The sequence below is a fragment of the Pezoporus wallicus genome, unplaced genomic scaffold, assembly GCF_028554395.1.
Source record: "Pezoporus wallicus isolate ANWC-B61680 ecotype Strahan unplaced genomic scaffold, APGP_CSIRO_Pwel_v1 contig_420, whole genome shotgun sequence".
Classification (NCBI taxonomy): domain Eukaryota; kingdom Metazoa; phylum Chordata; class Aves; order Psittaciformes; family Psittacidae; genus Pezoporus; species Pezoporus wallicus.
Genome location: NW_026636658.1, coordinates 422,258 through 440,462, shown reverse-complemented (window position 1 = coordinate 440,462; position 18,205 = coordinate 422,258). Strand labels below are relative to the sequence as shown.

Here is an 18,205-nt window from a genome sequence, read left to right as displayed (position 1 = left end):
GAAGAGTCAGGCTCTGTCTCCTTTTCTCTACACCATCAGATCTTAGAATCACAGAATCATAGAATCAACCAGGTTGGAAAAGATACTTAAAACCATCAAGTCCAACCATTACCCCAGGCCTGACAAGACCATCACTAAATCATGTCACTGAGGGCCTCACCTACATGGTTTCTGAACACTTAAAGGGATGGTGACTCCATCATTTCCCTAGGCAGCCTGTTTCAATGCCTGACCACACTCTCTGTGAAGAAATTGTTCCTAATATCCAAACTAAACCTCCCCTGGCGCAGCTTGAGGCTATTACCTCTTGTCCTATCACTTGTAAACTGGGAGAAGAAATGGACACCCACCACTCTCCATCATCCTGTCAGGCATCTGTAGAGAGCGATAAGGTCCCCATTGACCCTTCTTTTCTCCAGACTACCCCCCCCCCCCAGTCCCTCAGCCATTCCCCATCACACTTGTGCTCCAGACCCTTTGCCAGCTTCACTGCCCTTCTCTGGACCTGCTCCAGCACCTCAATGTCTCCCTTATAGTGAGGGGCCCAGAGCTGAATACAGGATTCATCAGTGCCCAGTACAGGGGGACAATCACTGCCCTGGCCCTGCTGGCCACACTGGTACTGATATAGGACATGATGCCGTTGGCCTTCTTGCCTGCCTGGGCACAAGCTGCTCATGTTCAGCTCGGTCAGTCAGCAACCCCAGACCTTTTCAACCAAGCAGCTTTCCAGCCACTCTTCACCAAGCTTGGAGCATTGCATGGGGTTGTTGTGACCCAAATGAAGGACCCTCACTTTGCCTTGTTGAGCCTCATACATTGACCATAGCCCATCGATCCAGCCTATCCAGATCCCTCTGCAGAGCCTCCCTATGCTTCAGCTGATCAACCCTCCCAGCCAGCTTGGTGTTGTCTGCAAATTTACTGAGGGTGCACTCAATCCCCTCATCCAGATCATCAACGAAGATGTTAACACTGGCACTGACACCGAGCCCTGAAGGACACCACCAGTGGCCAGTCACCAATGAGATGTGATACCATTTATTATCACTAATTGATACAAACCACCACCACACCTTGATACAAACTGGCTAGATATCCCTTGAGCCTTCTCCTCTCCAGGCTTTGTCTCCAGGCTGTCTGTCTCAGCTGTCTTTGCTTTGCCTCTACCCATATATCAGATCCACCTGTCCCTTAATCATCTCTGTAGCCCTTCACTGCACACACTCCAGTACATCCGATCCTTTCCTGCACTGGGAGCTCAGGTCTGGACACAGACCCCAGATGTGTCTCACCAGTGCTGAACAGAGGGTAAGAATCACTTCTCTTAACCTGGTGGCAACGCTCCTTCTAATGCAGCCCAGGATGCTGTTGGCTGCCTTTGCAGCAGATGCATGGAGCTGACCCAGCTTTTAGCTTGTCATTCACCAGGAGTCTTACCCAGGTCTTTCTGTGAGATCTCTGGCTTCTGGTAGCTCTGGTACACATGGACACTGTTTTTAAATCTGCATATCTAAGCCCATGCACATGAATCCATATCAGGCATGAAAAGAAAAGGAGGTTGCTATTCCAAGGCACTGCATACCTACAGCTCCCAATGGATAAGAGTGAAGTGTTATGATTAAAGCCCTGTTTCATGTTTCCAGGTTGCCTGCAGCAGAGCCTTCATCATCAAATTGTGTATAAACGAAGTCTCTGTACAATGCTACATTTCAACTAAGCTCTAACAAGAACCACTCAAGAGAAAAGTGGATTTCATTCCAGTTTATCCCTTTGTTTCCAACTGTGGTAAGTTACAAACCTATTGTAAAATAGATACCACACAACATAGGGGCATGCAGCTCTAAGATAACTCATCCTAAAACAGTGATCTATATGGAAGGCTAGATAATGCTGCATTATACATGAAAATATCAGCTGCTTTATGAACAGACCCCCACTGCCATGTGCTGGGAGGTATGAATTAGACATGATGAAGATAATAAAGCAAAAACACAGTGTTTAGGCTATCTTTTTACAAAGCACTTGTCTGGTTCTGCACTTAAAATAGGAACCTGCATCCATTCCCTTATTACCCAAGACAGACCTTCATCATTCTTGAACCCTCTTGTTAAGGTGAATAGCAAAAAAGGGAAAAATTAGATATTATTGCTAAAGCCCCATGCCTGGCCCCTGGGGTGCCTGGTTGTACAAGATAGTTGCAGAATGAAAATGCAGAAATGAGCACTACAGAAATGCTTATGGATGAGGAAATAGTATCATGAACTGTTATGTCAAGTGAGACCCTATTTATAAACAGACAAAGAGCTTCTTGGTGTGTAAGTGATGGGAGGCAAGACATTGTTCACTGTAAAAATGAGTGCAAAATATGACAAAAAGGAACTGTAGGGCTCTCAGGAAGAATAATACATGTGCCATTATCATTTGGACACCAAGGACAGTAGCATATTCATCAGTATTGAGTTGCAGAGAACCTGCGCCTATCCTTTGTGAATCCTGTGGGAGGTTATGTACGTGTTATGTTTTTGGGGTAGGTCTGTGGAAGATCCTGGAGTTCCTCATCAATGCCAGGGATTGTGTACAGTAAGGCAGGTTTGGGAGAAAGGCACAGGTGTCGTGGTTTGAATGTACTAGCTCTTTCTCTCTGCGTGGATGAGACGTTTCAGATGTCCACATTGCCTTGAAAGCCATGGTTGGAAAGGTACAAAAAGGGGGGAGACAGACTGGTCACTATTTCAGAGAGCAACAATAGCTCAGCAGGTTACAGGGGCAACTATTTGCACTACAGACAAAACAAAGCAGGGACCCTGCCTGTAAGATGCCTGCTATTTTTCTAGTGGTTTCTAACACTGCCTTTTTTATCCCCTAGGTAAATGCAGCAGTGTGTCATACCAGCCATTTATTCAATTTCTTTTCACTTCCTTCCTCCTTCCTCCCTCCAGATCAAGCAGTCACAGCTGGACAAGCATTCAAGCAAAGATGCCTGTCTAGGCCAGGTTGGACAGGGCTTTGAGCAATCCAGTCTAATGGAAGGTGTCTACACTCATGGCAACGGATTGGAACTAGATGATCTTCCAATCCAAGCCATTCTATAACTCTATAATCTAAGAGTTAGATCCCAGGGTAAAAACCCAGACTGACTGACAGCTTTCAAGATGCAACAGAAAGCTTAGGACTTGACAGTCAGTGTCCAGGCTGAGTTTAGACTCTGGAGGCTTAAAAATCATCATCAGCTGAAAGTAGCATGGTGAGTTGACTAGATGCTGCCACAGCATTCACTCACAAAATTGGGGTAATGGTGTTTTCTGTCACTAGTCATTACAGCCTACAACTACACAAATCTCCTAGTGCTATAAGAAAAGCTATACCCAGTTCTGTTCCATCAATACCATGTTCAAGACAAATGTTACAGTGCCTATGCCTTTCACAGTGCCAAACCAGGACCTGCTTTGGAGGCTGAAAAGCACTTTCAGATGGAGGAAATCTCCAAGAAGGAATCAAAGTCAAGTTACTCTGAAAGACTACAGTGCCTTTGCATCTTCTGTACAACACGTACAGACACATCAAGTTTAACTTTTCCAAGGACATTGATGGGACTTGGAAATCAAATCCCATTCAGAAGGTACACTCCGGACATGTATTGCAACTGTAGTGCTACACCGACCACTCCAGACAAGACGCAAACAGGGGACAGTGGGTAAGACGCTGAGTTTGCAGTGTTAAATATATTTGTCGTTCTCTGTCATTGCTTTAATAGGAGCCACTATAAAGACGTTGTTCAGAGGCACTGATTTTTTTCCTTTTGCATTTTCCTAACCTTGCCAGTCTTTGAGACAGGGATTATAGCAGTGAGTAGTTTATCTCTTCTGAAGAAGTAACAAAATGCCATGGCTTTCAGACCTCTTATCTCATAGACCCTTATCTTTTTACTTCCAATTGTACCTGGGGAAAGGATGAGGAGCCCATAAACACCCAGAAATTTAGCACATTATTAGTATTTTTTTAACCCAGGGGGCAAGGAACAAAACAGGGGAGCTGAGTGCTGTGAAGTAGCGCGCTTAACTTTGTCTCCTGATCTCTGAATCTAGCACATTAAAGGATGGTGTTGCCATTTGATACCTGCTGCTGCTAAGAGAATGCATAATGATAAAACCACCAGCTAAGCTCTTACATCATTTTACAATCAGGCATCTCAAAAACTGTTTATCTGATCAGCACCAAATTCTGTCAGAGCGTTGACATGTGCATTTCTAAATAATTTCAGTATGTCAACCTGAATAGACACACAGAATAAGAGAGTTAATTATCTTTGACAACTTTGCCAGCTAATTTCCTATTTATATGTACCAAACTAGGGGCCTCTTTTATCCTTCCTTGTCACAAAGAGTTTATCAATCAAATCAAGGCCTAAAATTGGCTGCCAAGGCGGTCTGCCATACCAAAGGGGAGTTTATCTGTTTGAAATCTTCTCGACTACCTAATGACAGCAACATTGACATGAAACATAATAGGCACTGGTTTTTGTTGTTCCCTCTCTCTCCCTGCCCCCTTGCTTTTTCTGCTCAAAGCGGACATTGCCTCTATGGGAGATGGTGAAGCTCAGACTGGTCCCTCCCCTGCCCTCCCACAGCTCCTCGCTTCCTAAACATGCCTGCTCCTGGATGCAGCTGTCAGGACCGGGTTTCAGATACACACAGTTCACCTCTGGATTTGAGCTGACAGAACCTGCCCGTGTCAACTCCATCCTTGTCTCTGCCAATTCAAGCACATTCGTTGAGGAATATGAACAATGTTAAAGACTAGCCGCTCTTGCTGACAGGCATTAGATGGCAGAGCTTTTGGTGCATGTTGTCACTACTTTTCCCTGACAGGCAGTTATGTTTTACTTTAATAGCCATATATCTCCTCTCCAGTTCCCTTTAACTGGGTGGAATTTTACAAGGATACCAAGAGGTTGTCACTTCATCAGTGCATGCTGCTGTTATCCCACATCAGGGAACTCCCCCTTACGAGCATCGTGTAAAAACGTGCTGCAACCCATGGCAAAGGTAACAGAAAACATCATGGTCCTTGCTGATACCTTGCTAGGATTTTCCTTCTCATCCTGGGTTTGGAGAGGCCAAGCAGTCAGGGCCTAATGGTCAGCTGAACCCACACAGGCATTTTCTCTGGAGGAGTTATGCTGGTGGTGGCAAGATTCATTACACACGATGTTCATAATCAATCAAGCCACCATTACTAGTTAAAAATAAATAAAGCCATAGATCTCTCTAAAAACATTGAATTGTTGCTTATACAGTCACCACTCCTGGGCCAGACCACACAGGGAAGATTATTTATTATGTGAGGAAAAAACAAAACGTGGTGTCATTTGCCTTCTTGAAGATAGGGCCATTTCTTTTCTCACCAATACACCATGTGGTGGAAGACACTCAGTGCTCTGTCTTGCATTCATGCTGAACTCTGTAGATCCAGAGAAGATAAAATGTCTGCTCCAGTGCTCTCCCTTACCTCTGGGTGTCTAGGCACTTTTATCTCAAGGTTGTTCTCCTTGAAGTGAGCCACAGAGAGATAGAATCACAATTTTTTAACACTCCATTAACTTCTGTCCTTAGAAATTGGCTTCTTTTCTATTTCCAGCCTTCTATCCCAAAAGCTATCTCCTCATTCCATTTGTTTCAGAAGATGGCGGGCACTGCGCTAGCCAATACCCGTGTCTGTAAGAAGAGCAACTGAGCTTGTATTCTTCCTGTAGTTGAAGTAGACATTCAAGATAAGCACCCTACCCCTTACCAGATGGGGTCTCACAGAAGGTACAAAGCATCTGGAATGAAATGTCTCATTGTAATGAGGTCTTGAAAGCAGATTATATGTTATATTATTACTTACTATCTGAAAGAAGACGTGAGAGGGGAAAAAATGATTGGCAGATTCTTTAATGTCACCCAAAAGCCTCAAGGGCCCAATTAAACAGGAAATATGTTTGGTTTTTGGACTACAGTTGTCCATTCCCTGGGGCTTCTGCAGCATGGGGGCTGGACATATGTTACTTGCTCATGCTCTAAGAAATTATATTTGCATGGGGAGTGATACCTGCTTGTCCAGAATTAAGATGTCAAGACCTTCTCTCATTCAAATGCCAGTGCTCTCAGACAGAATGTGCCTGGAGAGGGCCCACAACCCAGTCAAACAGCTTGGCTTATCACCTTTGCCATTCCCATGAGAGTCTGTGTGAAGATCCAGCTGTTTGGGAAACACAGTGGAATAGGAAATCAGAGAATGTGCGTTCTACACACTCCTCTTTTATCACTGAAGATTATGAAGTCACTCACCAAATAACTCAGGTCATAAGAAAAAAAGATTTCACAAACTCACAAAACCGATACAAAGTCCTTTCCAGGCCTGCTGAGTCAGTGGAGAAACCTCTTCCACTTTTGAAATCAATGACAAAACTATTTGGGTATTTCTCCCCAGATATACAAGCCAAGAATGGCTTTAAGCTGTTAAAGCTGAGCTGGTTTCTTTGCAAATTGTCAACATCAACTTCAAGGTTTATGAGTCTTTCTCACCTGGGTTTCTCATCTTTTCTGTCCAGAAGCTTTGGAACTTTTCAAAGGTACCAGAAAACCTAGTAGTTTTAGCACCACTGAATAGCCAACTTGTATTCACAGAAAATACTCTGGCAGCCTAGAGGTTCCTGTGTACAATTTATTCTGGGACGCACAAATAAACCTTTCTTCTGATGCTTGTCCCAAACAGCATACACTTCAAATGGTAAAACCCAGTGACTGCTGGACTACTTTGATCTACTGAGGCTTCAGAGCAAATCCATATTGCAAGCTCCCACTGCCTGCAGAAGTCCACTTTTCTTGGGAGGAGTGGCTGCAGGTCAGACCTGTACACAGATAGGTGCATTCAGACATATTCAGTATGCTCCGGGAGACTTCTAGGGACAGATCTCAGACTAGCTCCAGCAGCAGAACAAATGGCTCATGACACAGCTAGGGGAGTAATGGTGTGGGCTAAGGTTGTCTGTACAATGGCTATTATTTTTATTTCACAGTTTCTGTAAGATGAAGGCTCAAAAATATTCTTAAATACGGAGCAAAATGACGGAGCTCAGACCCTAGAGAACAATCCTCAGTGATTAATATCCTGGTGGCAGTAGCCCTGTTAGTGCTGTGAAAGGCTCCTTATAGCTAGTGAAAGATCGCTAACATTTCACCGAATGCACATGCAAGTCACCAGACAGGAAAAACTGGAAAACAAAGTTCTCATCATTCCACTGTATTAATAAAGCCACTGCAGCAACAGTGCAAGATCTCACATACCACAGAACCAATTCTCGGCAGTGAACTTACATAAAAAGGAGGAGATTACTTCTGGATGGTGCCTTTGCTGAGACACCCAGCACACGCTGTTGGTGATGCAGATGCTTATCCAGTAGAAGCTGGGCAGAGATCAGCAATTCATTTCCCATTAGCCGGTATTGAACATCAGTCACTACAACCAGCACAGTCCAGATCTGAGCCAGTGACCTAAGGGTGAAAGGCTGCAGCTTCCCAAGCCGGTAATCATTACGTTTTGACACAACCAATTATTCAAAAACAGTCACTCAGAGCTCAATTAAAATTTTGGTAACTTAACCTGTTCTTTGCTTCTCCTTTGTTTCCCACACATCGTGTTCCCCAGTCTAAATAAACAGAACACTTTGTCACTGCACTATATAATTCTGTATTCAAACTGTCAGGACCTACCCTAGTCACCTCTGTCACTGTCTCTACCAATCCCAGTGCACTCGCTCAGGCCTCTGAAGAGTATTAAAGTGCTTTTCCTGACAGACACTTTGATAACATCACCAAGCACATGCATTGAGGAAAATTCCTTCTGACAGCATTCACTCAACAAGATGAAAACTAAAGAGGTATACGGGTTTGTTTTACTTACCCTGCTTTTGTGATAAATGTTATAATTAACTCTCTGTCTAATACTGGGAAGCTATTGTTAAGTTTCACGGCCTTTGAAGATTCACATTTGTAACAGCAAACCACTCAAATGAACACATTTAGCAATGACTGCATTTTTCAGTGATTTCTTAATGTTGCCAAACAGCAGCACTGAATATTTATAGAGTTTCTGTTAAAAAATTACACATATCATTGCTTGTTTTTGCTTTGATCTAGAATTTATTGTCTATGAAGTAAAAAAAGACAGACCCTGCCACACACCTCCTATCTTTTTTACACCTCCCAGTGTATGTTGGCTGCTTAAGACATCGTTTAGAGGCAGGTCATCTCAGACTCCAGTACAAACCTAATTAAATTAATGCAACTCCTGGACAACACAGAATCATTATTGCTGCAATCATTCTAACATTTATCACATCCACAGAGTCATCCATCAGAAACTAAATGCTTAGTCTCCAACACTGTTTAATGGTTCCAGTTACATTTTTTCTCCCCAGCAAGAGCAAATTATTACAGATGGACCCTACAACGATGTGTCCACCTTTTGTATTACCAGCAGAGTCTGCAATGCAGCTTAACAGTGCGTACTCCTGCCCTGGGAGCTTCCTACCAAAGCAAACACCGCTCGAGACCTTTGGGAATGGTGAAGAACATGGACTGACACCAGTTCCTTGGGACGCCACCACAGGTAAGGTGCATGGCTGAGTAAATTACTAGCTTCAGAGACAGCCTAAGCTCTCATCACTGTGTTCTGCAGTGGAAAACTGGTAGAATCATAGAATCACAGAATAGTTAGGGTTGGAAAGGACCTTAATATCATCAAGTTCCAAACCCTGGCCGTGGGCAGGGACACCTCACACTAAATCATATCACCCAAGTCCTCGTCCAACCTGGCCTTGAACACTGCCAGGGATGGAGCATTCACAATCTCCCTGGACAACCCATTCCAGTGCTTCACCACCTGAACAGGAAAGAATTTCCTTCTTATATCCAATCTAATCTAAACTTCCCCTGTTTAAGTTTTAACCCATTACCCCTTCTCCTGGCACTACAGTCCCTAATGAAGAGTCCCTCCCCAGCATCCCTATAGGCCCCTTTCAGATACTGGAAGGCTGCTATGAGGTCTCCAAGGTCTCCACGCAGCCTTCTCTTCTCCAGGCTGAACAGCCCCAACTTCCTCAGCCTGTCTTCATACAGGAGGTGCTCCAGTCCCCTGATCATCCTCGTGGCCTCCTCTGGACTTGTTCCAACAGTTCCACGTCCTTTTTATGTTGAGGACACCAGAACTGCACACAATGCTCCAAGTGAGGTCTCACAAGAGCAGAGTAGAGGGGCAGGATCACCTCCTTCGGCCTGCTGGTCACGCTCCTTTGGATGCAGCCCAGGATACGGTTGCTTTCTGGACTGCGAGCGCACACTGAAGCCGGCTCATGTTCATTTTCTCATCAACCAACACCTCCAAGTCCTTCTCCACAGGGCTGCTCTGAATCTCTTCTCTGCCCAGCCTGTAGCTGTGCTGGGATTGCTCCGACCCAGGTGTAGGACCTTGCACTTGTCATGGTTAAACTTCATGAGGCTGGCATCAGCCCACCTCACAAGCGTGTCAAGGTCCCTCTGGATGGCACAAGGGAGGAAGTGAAAAAAGCAGCTAATAAGAGGGTAGAAGTTTATGTCAAAATAGGTCTCTGTTTAGAGCTGCTTGAACGTCCATCAATTCAGAGTCCCTCAGACACTCCTACCATTTGCAATACCATGGATGTCACCTTTGCATTTGGCCCAGGGTCATGGGTTTCTCTGTTCTGTGAGAATGCAGAGGGATAACAGCAACTGCTTTTCACACTGTTACCTTTCTGAAATGCAGCTCTGAGGATAATGTCTCTGATGGAAAAAAACTAAAACAATCCCCCTTACATGCACTGATACTGCTATATCCATTGCCTGAACTGCTGTTCCTCCTATTTCTCCTTGGAACATGGATGAAATCAGTCATTTTTGATTTCTACCTGCCAGGAAAATGATAGTGAACTAACTAAAAGGGCTTCAAGCTCCCCTACCGCCCCAAGCAGCACACACAGGTGCCAGCATTTCAGGTCAATGCTTTGCTGCACTATGCGAAGACCAGTGGGGTCTTGCTCTTTAAGGCAGCCACAAAGTGCTCAGCAACCATAACATTCCTGACTCCATGCTGCAGAACTCACTGGTCAGCAGGATGTGACGAAAGGAACTCGGCAACTTCAGTTTTGTGAGTTTGAAAATAAACAAACTGCATCTGGAATTTACTCCCCACCCCTAGTTCCACCCCGTTCGTTACCATTCTGGGTCTTTGCCACAGTGAACTTCACAGTACTCTCGTCTTCATTAGCTCTGCAGGCTATCTAAGTTTTATAATAGCCACAGTGACAAAAACAAAGACACAACCAGCCTGCCTCAGGGAGACAAAGAGTCTTGCATTTTAAACAATTTGACCACACACGGCACATGTTTCCTATAGAGCTACTTCAGAATGTGAATAGAAAGGATAATTTGTCTGAACTGCCTTCACATAAACAGTTATTTAAATCATCTTTCTTCTTTTATTACAATGATTTTTTGTTTAATCTTGAGATTGATTTTACATGAAAACCTGTCACTACTCTTTTAGCAAAAAGCAATAGATGAGGGTTTGTTTTAATAATTATTGTCATTCCCTAGGCTGTCTTAAGCACAGACAATAGTATTGTTCTGATGAAATCTAACCAAAGACTGATTGAGCTGGGTCCTCCTGTCTTGCTTTCTAGGTAGGTGAGGTGCTGCCATTCTGTTCACAAATATGGCACTGGAGCTGAGTATACCTTATTGCCATGGTAAATGCTGTGTCCATGTTTCCACTGAGAAATGTTTCCTTTGGGGTTTATTCTGTAACTTGCTTATGCATCTGCCTAAAGTTTGGTGGAGAAGTTTAAGAGAACACGATTTTAAAGAATAATAATAATAAAACATTTCAGCTTCTTTAAACTACAAGAGTATTAAGAAAACACAAGTTAAGCACTTTAGGAAGCTTAAATTTTTATAACTGTTCTGGGGTATTGGTATAATACTTCAAGAAAGTTCTTCTTTCAGTGTACATTTCTGCAAAATGCATAACAATACCTGCTTAAATTCACATTTACCCAGGAGACCAGAACATCTTTGAATTGCTGGTCTGCTTTTTCATGCAAATTTTTATTTATCCTAAAACATTCTAAGGGATAAATAGTATATAGTTTAAAAATATATATTATACTTTAAATATATGTGCAATGTTTGAGAGAATAAAGATTAAGGATTAAGTTTTCTGGGCCAGTATAAACAGAGAGACTTCATTTGCTCCAGTAACTTTTCTCAGATGTACAGTAGTATCTCTAAGATAGAAATGTGGATTCTTTACTGATTATGGCCTGAGATAGATGTGTTCATTATATCCTTTTTGGGATGCAATTTATGGATACACATTGCATTTAGCCTCAGTATGCTGCATTAAAACTCAATATTCTTAACAGTCCTTAGTCTCAGAAACAACTGGAGCTGTGACCCACAGCTGTCTGTTTCCCAACAGGATTTTACACACAGGGATGTTTCCTGACATGAGGAGATTCCTTGCTTAGAGCCTAGAGATGACCCAGCTACAGCCTCTTTGCGCTGAGAGGCACAGGGGAGATATAATGCAATGAAATGCTACCTAAAGAGCTGGTTTGGGCATGCAAACCTCCCTCAGCATTTGTTCACTTCACTTCACTCAGTATATAGCTGTTTCCAGAGACACTTGCTGCTGTAGATGTCTGGAATTAGCTGTTCTGCTGCTGGATCTCCTGATTTCACCTCGCACATAAAGATAGAATTTTCTTTCTGCTGAAGAGGTGTTATTTTTTTAAGATATTAAGATGTACATGTTTTATTACTAGATCTAATTTAAACTGGTGAATGCAATCACTTGCCTGCCAACTTGTGACTTGATTTTTTTCTGGGTATCCTTGCCCCTTGACCAAACCTGCATCAGATTGGGGTTTTTCCAACATTTGTAAACCAATTCATCTTACTGTTTCTTTACTTTCTAATACCACATCTGATCTGGGAGACACTGAGATTCTTGCTGGCTTTGCGATCATTTTTAATTCTTTCTTTTTTTTTTTACTGATATCAACTTCTGGAACAATGGCCAGTGTTGCACAGTTCTCCTGGTTGTTAGTCGAGCTGCTTCTCAACTACTAGACATTATTATTAACTACTAGATAAGGGGAGGTTTCTTTGTTTCTGGTTACTGGTTGGTACAGAACAAGATTATAAAGGATTTACTGAACAAGGTGCCTACTGGCTGAGAAATATGCTGGCAGTCCATGATGTTCATGATTGACAGTGATGAACTCAAGAGGTGCCTGTGAAGTTCCCTCTTAAGATCTATGATTATTTTTGTGATTTGGTATCACTTTCTCCAACAGTGAAAATATGAAGAGGTCAGGATCAGCAGGTCAAACATTAGTCTAGCCTTCTTTAATCTGCCTTTGATTTGACATTCCTAGCAACTCAAGTCATCATTTCTTCCTTACATACTTTGTTGAGAGGAATTAGTTTTGGTTTAGCTTTTGCAGCTGATGCTATCCTAACTTCAGAAAAACCGTCTGCTTCCCTGAGGTTTAAATGGGTGGTAAAGGTGTTATTGCACATGCTAATGATAGAGCTTCATCAGTTCTGAGAAGCTTTTTAGCACATCCAATTTCAAACTAAACCCATTTGCCACCAATGTCTCGCAGTGAATGAAAAGATCAAGGACATCTGATTGAACTCTTTATATAGATTATAGGAACATTCATTTGTTCTCTTGCCTATTAGGGCTACATTTCTATGAATTCATTATGAGATTAAATGGTATTTTCATATTTGGAAAGCAGAGCAGATATTATACAAAAGACAGGACATATTTGATACGTGACCATTAGGTTAAGTCAAAGGACATTAACCAAAACAGAGTGGATCTGTATAATTAATCCCCACTATCGGAAGTAGGTTTAAACAAAATTCATGTAAAAGAATTCATAACTGATTGAATGAGAAGTTCTACATTTCCTTCTGCTAGTAATAATACCATTAATTTAAAAAATCTAGATGTCCTCAGCAACTCTGTAACAATCGTTTGGGAAAAATCATATATTCTTTTCGACCATGCAAAAAGCATATTTTAAACACATATTTTATTTTACACTCCAGCACCAATTTCAGGACAATGTACACATATTGCAATATGCCCAATTAAATGAGACATAAATGGTTCACCTTTCATTTTGTATCACTTGAGCGACCAAGAACATGGGAATTTGGGACAGACCTCCAGGGAAACAATAGATTAAAGCAGGAATGAGGAACCCAAAAGATTGTACTCTCCTAACAGCATCTCATTGCTAAGCTGAGTCCTACACATGGTACACAGTCCTCCCATTTGCTGGAATAAAGGACAAACCCAGTACCTTTTCTAAGTAATTCTGTTTCCTGCTGCTGAGTCAAATAACATCTTGCTGTCTGCCAGAAAGGATCTGTTAAACTCAGAGCCACTCTTTTCTCTATTCTGCAGTTTAGCTTCTATCCTTATGCCCTATTGCTACATAGGTATAATAATTACACAATTTAACTATCATTAACTATATAATATAATAAATAACTATAATATAATAAAATAGCTATAATAATTAACTATATACAGAGTTTATATAATCCTTAACAGAGTCCATTGTTAGAAGATCTTCATATTTCTCAGCTGCTTCTTTTTTATCCACTGTTCGTAGGTGGATCCCTTTGTAATCCCCTCCAAATTATACCAAACAAACTTCACAACTTTAAAGTACTCTCTAAGTAGAAATCTAGTAAGTTCACATGCTGCAGACAACTCACACAATTAATAACCTAAGTATTTTAATGGAGATGTAGGATTCTTCACATCCAAATGCACAGGGTTTTTATCCTGTCTGCTAAATGCAGCTCCAGAGGCAAAGGGAATGGAAAATGGATATCAAACTAGCTGGAAAGCCACACAGAACAGTAAGCACCTTGGACAATGCATGTAAAGTAGCTCAGATACTTACTTATTTGTTTGCAATAGTCTCCCAAGCAGCTTCTCACTAAGGCAATATTTTAAGCGCACTGCAACCTTTGGAACCAAAGAGGTTTCTTTTTAATAATAACAATAACCAACAGCAATAAACATCACAGGTCAGCATCCTAACTCCCATATGACCAACACAAAATACAACACTGGAAGCTGACTTTGGGAACATTTCAACTGTTGGAAGTCAGAATATTTCTATATCCTCCAAGAGAGTTGCACTGATTTTTATCACCTAAGAATCTGACCGTTGTAACACAGTATACACAAAGGAAACCTAACATTATATCAGATAACTGGTTAACCAGCCCTTTGCTTTTCTGTCTCCTGTCTCCTCAATTGCTGCAAGCAATTAAGTGCCCACCACTTGTTTGAACAACCAAACCAAAATAATTACAAATGCATGTTGCACTACAACAATTGCATATTAACAAAGGCTTGGGGCCAATTAATCATTACACCATCAATATCTAATTTGCATAAAACTATCCTCTTTAAAGACTCCATGTTTGGGGTGACAGGGTTACCTCATTGATTATGCAAATTCCCCATCAAGCTTTGCAGAAGCAGTCAAAAGAAATAAAAAGGCTTGTCTGTTTGCAGCCAACATCCTACAGCCATGAGGCAAGACAAAATTGGGGGAAGAAAGCAAGCAAGCAAGCAAGAAAACTGAAAGGAAGCAAGAAAGAGAAAAGCAACATAGACTTCAGTGTTAAAAGGCCGCAGCACAGCTCAGGCTTAGAAGAATAAGGCTGTAAAGAAACCAAATCCAGAGTAGCTCAATGAAGGCAGCAGTGGTGGATTGACTTCTTTACAGCCATGCCATGTCATAAACCCTAGTCTCAAAATCGTTTTCTATTTTACCTAGAGCTTCCTTAAAGGCGCATCCTTAAAGTAGATATATGTTATATAAGAGAAATATACATGTCATATAAGACAAACCAAAGTCCTACAGATGAACCCACCAATAATAAAATGATGCATTCCTCCTATGATTTGGGACATTCATTTGCATGAAGATTTTCTCTGGAAAAGCACTATCTTCTTAAATTAGCAATTTTCTCCTTGAATATGATGAAGAATTCTCACACTGACTGTGGGTGACAATTGTAATTATAATGTTTTCCACTTGCACAACTAGGCTGTGAAATGAGCAGGCCATGAGCTCTAACCACTTTGGCCTGGCTCTGCAGCAAAAGCCAAGGGATCTGTTGTGCTGCAACATACAACCCAGATTACCCAAAGTCATGGCCATGGCACAGCTCGGTGTCACCAGTTAGCTGCTGGGACAAGGCAAAAGGAGCAAAGGACTCTCTGTATCTGGACTCCATTTTCGGGGTGATACAAGGCAAGCCAGATTTGCTTTTTTATCCAGACCCGTGCAAAGTGGGAAGTACTGTATGGAATTCTTTTAGGAATCTTTTTTCTTTCTGAGACTGGGAACTGGAATAAGCAGGCCTCCTACAGGATAATTAAGCCCCTTTCTTATGGTCAGAGAAAGGCACAGCAGGCAGATTTATCTTTCCTCAGAGTTAGAGAACAAGCCTCTAACATGGATACAAAAAAAAACCCTCATCTCTGAAAGGCAGGATTCACTGCAGTCACATGCTTTTAGTGCTGCAGTATGGTAGACAGCAAGACATAAACCAATTTGACCAGGTTTCACTCTATCCAAAGTACATATACCTACAGAAGAGGCCAAATACTTGGAAATTCAAAATAGCAAGCGTCCAAGAAACAAGGCCACTGAGTAGGGAAAGCAGAAGACTTCCCACAGCAAGTACTGTAAAAAAAGCACCAGTGTAGCACACAGTATACCTGCAACGTACTTCAAGCTCTGTTTTCCATGGAGGGCTTTTCAACACCAAAATGGGGGACAAGGTGAAGAGAAGGGAGTTTAAAGTGCAAGCTGCACTCTCTGCTCCAAAAAGCACACTGTGCTGATTCAAAAAAAACATTTTCAAAAATGCCTGTGGGTAAATTTGAGCTGCCCACAGCTCCCCAGGGGCAGTCGAACTTGCTGTCGAGCCATTTATGTGGATTTCAGTCAAATTCTAATTTTAGTGTTCATTAAACATGGGTAATTCCCAAGCCAATCCCTGCATCACCTAGTATACATAATACCTCTACAATATAGGTCATCCTAGCTTAGAAAACACATACAGACATCAAAGTGCAACCATTTCATTGTAAGTATTAACTTTATAAATAATTATGAACTTCTTAATTCTTTACAAGATGCTGTATAATCACAAATATTTAAAAAACATCACAATAGGAAGATGTGTGGGCGGTTATGGTACATAGGTATACATGTATACAACCCACCCACACATGTGTATTAAAGCAAGCAGAGAGGTCTAAATATACATGTGTCTGCCTACCTGCGGCAGAAGGAAGGATGCTTCCCTGAAATGTAGGCTGCTGAGAAGAAAGACTGGTTTCTGTTTCAACCAAAAAACAGCCTCAAATCTACTGGTCTGATAGGTGTTGCTCTCTCTGTCCTGATCGATGTTGTTCTCTCTGTTCTCTACACAGCTTTTCTGTGCAGGGAGGTCCAACCAGGCAGTATGCTGGTTTCAGGTTCCTTTGAGATGCTACGGTTGCAGTAGGGTGCAGTAGCAAGGTTTTGAGTATCCTGCATCAAAGTTCGGTGCTCGTGGATCCCTGGCAGTGTTCAAGGCCAGGTTGGATGGTACTTGGAGCAACCTGGCCTAGTGGAAGGTGTCCCTGCCTGTGGCAGAGGGTTCGAACTGGATGAGCGATAACGTTCCTTCCTGTGACTCTCCACAGAAGTGTATGAGGTTCAATCATATTCTTCCTTTCCCATTCCCCTTACCATCTCCAGCCCTGTGACACTGAGGCTGCAGGACAGATGCTCCACTCTGTGTTTTTAGCAAAGTGTAACACTTCTTTTGTTTGTCACAAAAGAAGCACATGTTTATACCTACCTTTTGTGTGCGGCACTGGGGCTTGAGAGAGACTTACACTTTCAGAAGCCACCTGGAACTTGAGTGAACAGGTTGAGCCTGATTACTGGAGAGGGGATCATTCTATGGCTCTACGAAAACAAAGCAGAAAGGAGATAGCTCAGCATGAGCTGATCTAGATTATGCCAGAACTCATAAAATAATTAAAACTGGATGATTATGTTGAACCAGACAACTCTGACACACAAAGCAAGAAAGAAGTAACACCAGAAGTAAAGACTGTACTGAAATTAACCCTACAAGAGGATACATTTCCCAAAGGACACAGACACAGCATTTAGTATCAAACACTGCTATGTTATCAGAAGCACGAACACCTCCAGTGAACCTCAGAGATCTCCAAAGATGCTGTCTTGAAGCCAGACAGGGCCTGGATTGGGAACAAAAGGATCTCAGAGCAATAACGCAATTGAGCCCATTTTTTGACAGCTTCAAAGATGGCCCAAAGAGCACCCACAGGGCTCAGAAGCCCTGCCCTCAGCTGCTGCTCTGTCCCACCAGAGAAGGTGGTTGTAGAGTCCAGCCTGGCTGTGCACACATTCAGAGTCACTCTGCACTGAGCGGCTGGTGCACACATATGACCCAGGTGACTGCTTCGGATGGCCCCAAAGAGAAGACCCCTCTGAAATAAGTCACCGCAAGAATCATTTATTGTTTCCTTTGAACAACATCTGTTACTAATCTAATAGCAGCATTTTAAATATTCACCCTTGCACAGCATTAACGTGAGAAAGTGGATTAAATGTAGTTTGACTGCTTGTGTTTTAACAGCTCCATAGCTAATGTTGTTTATGGGCTGATGGCTTTTTATTAATTTATATTGATTTTAAGTGCTCAGAAAAGCAAATCCTGATAGAAAGAGCTCGAGCCAGGCAAAGTACTGTTCAGCAGTAGGCACACATCCCCACACAGACCTGCCAGGGGAACTCATTTGCAGCCAGCAACATGCCTGCTACTCTGTACCAGGTCCCCTCACATGAGCCTGTTTCCCAAGCCAAAGCATACTTCACTTTTCCACAAGGTGAGCCAGCAGTATCCTAGGTCAGGTTGGGGTTACCCTGCTTCTCTTAGTCCTGGTCTAACCTAAGAGTGCTTTTAATGTTGCTTTCAAGAACTCAACCTAGAAACACACAGGTCTA

At 42.3% G+C, this 18,205-nt stretch overlaps 1 protein-coding gene and 2 long non-coding RNA genes across 4 annotated transcripts in view; 1 reads left to right on the top strand and 2 right to left on the bottom strand.

The window, feature by feature from the left end:
- Positions 1–18,205, top strand: part of DYNLRB2 (dynein light chain roadblock-type 2) — a 201,958-nt gene that overhangs the window by 62,967 nt on the left and 120,786 nt on the right. The window lies entirely within an intron of this gene.
- Positions 1,767–8,665, bottom strand: LOC130594901 (uncharacterized). 2 transcript variants are annotated; one of them, XR_008971185.1, is made up of 3 exons: positions 7,758–8,665; positions 7,362–7,450; positions 1,767–2,679 (listed from the first exon to the last, which is right to left on the bottom strand). It is a non-coding gene; the product is annotated as an uncharacterized LOC130594901 (long non-coding RNA). The 2 variants fall into 2 exon arrangements; XR_008971186.1 differs by lacking the exon at positions 1,767–2,679 and adding an exon at positions 3,727–5,463.
- The window catches only part of LOC130594903 (uncharacterized), a 64,533-nt gene continuing 61,135 nt past the window's right edge, over positions 14,808–18,205 (bottom strand). The window contains exons 2-3 of the long non-coding RNA XR_008971188.1: positions 16,916–17,137; positions 14,808–15,170 (exon numbers count right to left, since the gene is read on the bottom strand). This is a non-coding gene — a long non-coding RNA (uncharacterized LOC130594903). The remainder of the gene's footprint in view (positions 15,171–16,915; positions 17,138–18,205) is intronic.